Source organism: Vidua macroura, chromosome 9, assembly GCF_024509145.1.
Source record: "Vidua macroura isolate BioBank_ID:100142 chromosome 9, ASM2450914v1, whole genome shotgun sequence".
NCBI classification, from domain to species: Eukaryota; Metazoa; Chordata; class Aves; order Passeriformes; family Viduidae; genus Vidua; species Vidua macroura.
The window spans coordinates 5,139,143-5,145,142 of record NC_071579.1 but is presented as its reverse complement, the minus strand read 5'-3'; positions in this window follow the sequence as shown (position 1 = coordinate 5,145,142).

The following is a 6,000-nucleotide window of genomic DNA, read 5'->3' as shown; positions in this document are numbered from 1 at the left end:
ACATGTTACGGCTCTGCTGGAGGCTGCAGAGCCCTTTATGTGCCAGCAGCAGAGACTATGCCCTGCCCCACCCCAGGTGAGATTTAAAGTGCTGATGAAAGTGGTTACAGCTCACTCGTCCAGCCTTTTCTGAAGTGTAAGAATGCTCACATGTTTCTGGGGATAGCTCCCAGCTGGCAGGTGCTGATGGGTACCTGTGAAGCCGAACATCTTGAGCCAGCTCAGCCAGAAGTGCTGGATGAGTATGTCTGTCACTGGCCTCGGGAGACTGGACAGCTAATCCAGCAGAAAAGCTCTCCCTGTCGGCCACATTCTAATAGGAGCTGACACAGCTCTGCAGGTACAGATACAGCTGTGGAAATATCCCTTGTTTTCACTTTTTAAATACTTCTGGACATTTTTAAGATGTCTGAAGTTTTCCTGTAAGTCAGTAGCTCCCTGTCAGACCCCATTACCAGTCCCACCTCCCTTCTCCTCACTTCGTCTGTGTAAACCCATGTCAGAATCAGCACACCCAGTGCTCCTCTGCTCCTGATGGCTTCTGGCTCCAGCTGGCACCACTCTTGAACACATTAAAGGAGTAAGACATCCGTGGTTTTGGTCCCTATTTCCCCTGTATATAACATAATGTATCATTAGGCCATGGTATCAAATGCAAGTGTAATACAGCTTATGGATTGAAACTGGTGGAGGGATCTTCCAATACCATAAAAATGCTCGGATGTAAGGGTGCTGATGTGATTGTAATCTTTGCATCTATTCCCTGACCCAGGTGATGATGAAAAGGGATAATTATTACATTCATTAATAATTTAGGAAGCTAAGCAACAGCACCTGGAAATTAGGTGTCAATTTTGCAGGATTTCCACAGAATGAATAAGGACGAAAAATAGGTCAGGTGCAGTTACACTTTTATAATTTTGAAGAGGGGAAGGAAATATTTTTAGCAAGAAGAAAATGCTTTCTCTCCTGGCTCTGCAGCACAAGTAGGTGCCCGTAACTGATGAGGTTTCTCACACAGGATTGCTCCAGGCCTGACAGGTCGCTGATGATCTCCCCATGCACTCACAGGAGCTACTCTGTGTGTTCCTGTGCTGGCAGTCTCTCTGTGAGGATTTCAAGAGTCATCTTCATTTTCTCCTTTTGGCTCAGAGGGTTTGTAGTTCCACAGGGCTGTCTGCCATGGATTGGTGTCATTTCTGAGTCATTTTCCCAAGCCAGGTCTCAAAACACTATTTCTTATAATTTTTTTTCTCTGAAAAAGAAAATATGTGAGCAATTCTCACATAGTCCTCTCTATGAGACAAGGGTGCGGTAGTGCTATGGAGAGCTTGGGCTGATACACAGTTGTAAAGGCTGGGAGAGATACAGCTCTGAAAAGGGTTGGAGTGCTGTGGTCCATGCTGTCTGTTCTGCTGCAGCTTTTATTAGCTCTGAAATAGTTCTCTCTCTTGGTTTTTAATTCCCCCATCTCCCTTCAGGCTGGCAGTTTGAATCGTGGGTATTCAAAGTTGCTTTCAACAGAGCATTTATACTTTTTATATTTAAGAGTACTATTTAAAATGCAAAACTAAGTTGTGACATTGGGTGTGCATCTCTCAAGAGTGATCATGTTAAAAATGAAAACTTCCATTTGTAAAAATATATTACAATTCTAGCTAAGGAAAGACCACTTTTCAAATTAAATATGTTTAAGTCACATCACTCAATTATTTTCCAGTATACAGCAGTACAATATGGATTTAGCAGACAATTAATTGCTCTGCCTTATGTGCTAATTTTTTTCCTGGATAGCTTGAGGACCTCTGCACCTATTCCTTTAGTGATTTGTGCCCGTGGGGCTGTTGTGGTCAAACCATGTATTACCAAAACAGAAGCCACATGCCTTCCTCACTGTGCATTTATCTCTGCACAAGCAGCATATCCATCATTGGAAAAGTAGTTTGGAGCACCTCACAGGACACAGCAGACTCATCTTCTGATCAGTTGGATTTGTTTTTATGCACCTCAGGTGTTGACAAGTGACTTTTTTCAATCCCACAACACCTCAGCAGTGTGAAGCTTGTATTTATTTAGGTGCATGTGAGGTGAATATTTCTCCAAACATGGCTGGTGTTGGGAGTAGTATTGATGTAGTTAAGTTTTTACTCGTTATGTAAAAAAGGCTGGCACAGTGACTGTAACTAGAGAGCTCAAATTTGCTCAAATGCAGATAAGTGTGGAGACAGAGCAGGCTTAGAAGGTAGGCCAAGTCCTATCATCTTTCCTTTCTAGGCAAGGGTACAGTTTTCCTGGGGTAGAAGAGCACATCACAGAGGGTTTTGCCCTCTATCCCATCATCTAAACCAGTGCAATCCATAACTGCATCAGGAGTAACTTTCCCCAGCACTGATAAGCTTGGGTCACTTCATATGTCCTGTTTGAGCTCATGGTATCACCTTGTATTTCAGAAAGATATATTCTAAGTCATATTTCTAAAAACCCCCAATTTTTTTTCTGCAGCTTTAGGTTTTCAGTGGGGGATTATAAGGTGTTAGAAGCTGCTGTATTTCCACAGCTGGTACATTATTTTCCAGCCTCAGTTCTGAGCAGCAGGAAGTGTTCTACATTATAGAAACCTCAGTTTTATGTAAAGCTGGTGGGTAGGATTCCTGCTGGATGGGTCCCAGCACATGAGTGTTTAAAGTGATAGAGATCTTAGTGTTGCTTTCTTTTTTTTTTTTTTTTTTTTAATCATACTGTTATATCAGTGCTTTTGTATAAAATTTATGATTCTGAGATGCCTTTTTTTAAGCTTCTAGAAAGTGAGTTGTGAGTGCAATTTTTACAGCTTCTCTGTTGAGAAGGATGTACTGGAATTACTCTTTATCCAGAAATATCAGTATTCCCTCTTGGCCCTGTGAAGTAACACCCAGTATTGGCTGGTTTTATTGCAGTAAAACTATAAACATTATTTATATGTTTTATTATAGGAATCAAACCATTAATTCATCTGGGCAATGTCAATATTTTCTTAATAAAGTCTCATTTTAGCATTTGGTCAACCTCACTGCTTAGATTAACTTTCAGTGCCAGCAGTGTTTACATAATACATAAATGCACTAGTACCTGTAATAATGTTGTGTTTTACTTCCTGAATTAATTATAGGTTCTTAAGCACTTAATCAAATTCCTTCAGATTATCTTATGCATCCTCTTCTGCAGGCAAGTTTGTATACCAATTTGATAATCTTTATCTGGGGAGTGCTTTTCACCTGAGCACATATGGGACTTTGTTCTGCTCTTACAAATCCTGGGGAGTTACATTTGCTCTTGGGAACATGCCTTGCCACGTGCTCATATTTTGAAGACTGTTAGGGTTTCTTTTGTTTTAAAATAGACCCCCAGTTATATTTTATACTCTTGATACAATTACTCTGCCTTGCATTGCAGTAGCTGCATTTCAGATTTCAGTTCATTCCTCTTTATTTCTTTACATAGTTATAAAACTTTCTCTTTTTTTTACTCTTTTAGTTTGTAAACACTTTAGGATACCCAGGAAAAATGCTTTTTATTATAAATAGAACATGTTCTGAATGTATTTGTTTTGGTCTTAAATTCCTTTCTAATTTGTAGTGAGTGCAGTGCATTACTGCACGTTACTGGCTGTTGGCAGGCCTGACACTGAACCCCTTGTACTGCTCCTTTTCCACGCGTGACCAAAGTTTTGTGACTTCCATTGCAAAGAAGATCTTTTCCCTCTATTTAGCTATCCTTACATTCTGCCTGCATGCACTGGTATGTGTTTTTAGCCAGGTACGCTGTCTTTCTCTTGGTTCTCGTTAGGTGTGTTTGATTGTCCAGCTTGCCACCACATCAGCAGTTTCTCCTGAAGTCTGTCTGTGGCAGGATCAGAGCCAACAGGAAATGTGACATTGTACATGGTACTTTGAACAGTCCTGGAGTCTTTAATCTGTTTATTAAGAAAGTTGTAAGACATGAATGTGTAAGGAACATGAATGTATGTGTTTAAATTTGCACAATATCTTGTATAAATGAGAAAAGTGGAAGAGAAAATTATGCATTTAAAAGTCTCATTACTTTCAGATAACCCATTTTATCAAATTCTCTGTCCTGTGATATTTTTGAGGTGTCAGACTCCTCTCTGTCATACAAAGGGCATGCAGCTGGCAGTTTACACATCTTTTATTGAGGTGGTGACTGCTGGCAGTACTTCAGGTTAGATAAACAAACATGGTCTGTTCATGTGTTTTAAAATGTAAAAAATCCAGCAAACAGTTAAGACAAATTGTTGACTTCACATTAGTGATCTGATAATGTAGAAACAGAGACTTTTTGGGGTTATGCAGCTTTTATCTGTCATTATTTTTATCTCCTGTAAGTAAGGGGTCCAGATTTGAGTTCACAGCAAATACAGAACTAGCCAAGCAAATATCCTTTTCCGCAACTCAAAAATCCTGTTTTTTTCCTTGAGCACCAGCACATGCTCTAAGGCTATTTGTAATTGCAGCTGCATAGCAGACAAAGAAAAGGGCTAATATCATACAGCTGGGTCAAAGCCTTTGCATTACCATACAGGTTTAAGGTCATCTGAAGGCCTAGTCTTACTGTGTTGTGATACCATGTTCTGAGTCTTCTTTGTTGCTGTGTTTCATCTATCTTTTGTTTAAAACATATTTTATTTTTTACAAGAGTGTGCAATTAAGAAATCTTTGTGTTTCTAAGAGAGATTGCTGCTATCAGAAGACCCAATACCCATCGTGATTTTGGGCCAAGCTGTCATGGACGAAACTCCAGGGAACACCACTACCACTTTTCGATCAGGTCTAGAGGTGCTTTGATGTTTTTCTGTTTTTGTAGATTCCAGGTATGTGAATCAGAACTTTGTGAAGTTTTTATTTGGATTTATAAATGCAGGAGAAATGAGATAAAGAAACTTCTTCCTATTATTCATGATTGTACTTTTCTCTATAATAAGCATTGAAATCTGGATTAAACCAAACTGGAAAACTCACAGAAGTGACCCACATAATGTAAAATCCACTCTGCCCTTCCTTCTAAGTTAAGCATGGTGTAGTCCCAGTTGTGTGGATTCTTCAAGAACCGAGTGGATCCTTGGAAATCCTTAAGAGTCAGGTGTCTGTGATACCTGACCCAGATGAAGCATAGTGACCCACACGAGAGCTCAGAGTCTGGAAGAAAAAACCAGCAGCAAATTCCTTCCAAATTTCAACTGTTGGCTCTGTTAGCAGTCAGAGTAGGCAAGGGCAAGAAGACATTGGTTGTGAGCTTCTGTGGCAAAACTGCAAGGAGTGTTGGTCTTCACTGTCGTATGACTTGAGAACATTTCCTGACTCTTTCCTGACCCTTTCATGAAAATGTTGGAAAATTTTATACCTTCACAAAACAAAAAGCTGCAAAATCCATGTACTGTCTCATTTCTTTCTGGTAATGCTAGAATAAGCAGCGAGGGGTTGCCAGGTGTTTTTGCACAGTTTTGGCAGTGTACTGGCCACATCCATTCTGTAGCTGGCTGCATGCTCAGCCCAGGACAGGTCTGGGCCTGCTTGGGAGCCTGGCTGTGCCTCCAAAGCTCAGTGTTTACACCTTGGGGATAAAGCTGTGTTGGAGCTCTTGCACAGCAGCAGAGCACTTTAGTGCAGGCCTGGGCTGTTCCTCTGTCAGTTGCTGCCCAGACCATGGCAGACATCCCAGCTGCAATTCCTTTCTGGTGGAGGTGTTTTCACTTCCACTGCAACCACTGCAAAGGTGCCAGGTCAGAAGTGAGTTTGGCAGCAGTGATCCTGCCCAAGACCCTCGAGTACCACAGGATAAAGCCAAGCAGTTCTAAATAGTTGTTCTTTTTGGCTGCAGAAGGATTCTCCAGGTGTCTGGGGAGCTTTGGAAAGGGTACAGCTGTGTAGACAGCTGGGAATACCCTCATTTCTCTGACACAGGAAAGGGCATGGCTGGAGAACTGCTGCGTTCTGCAGATGCCCT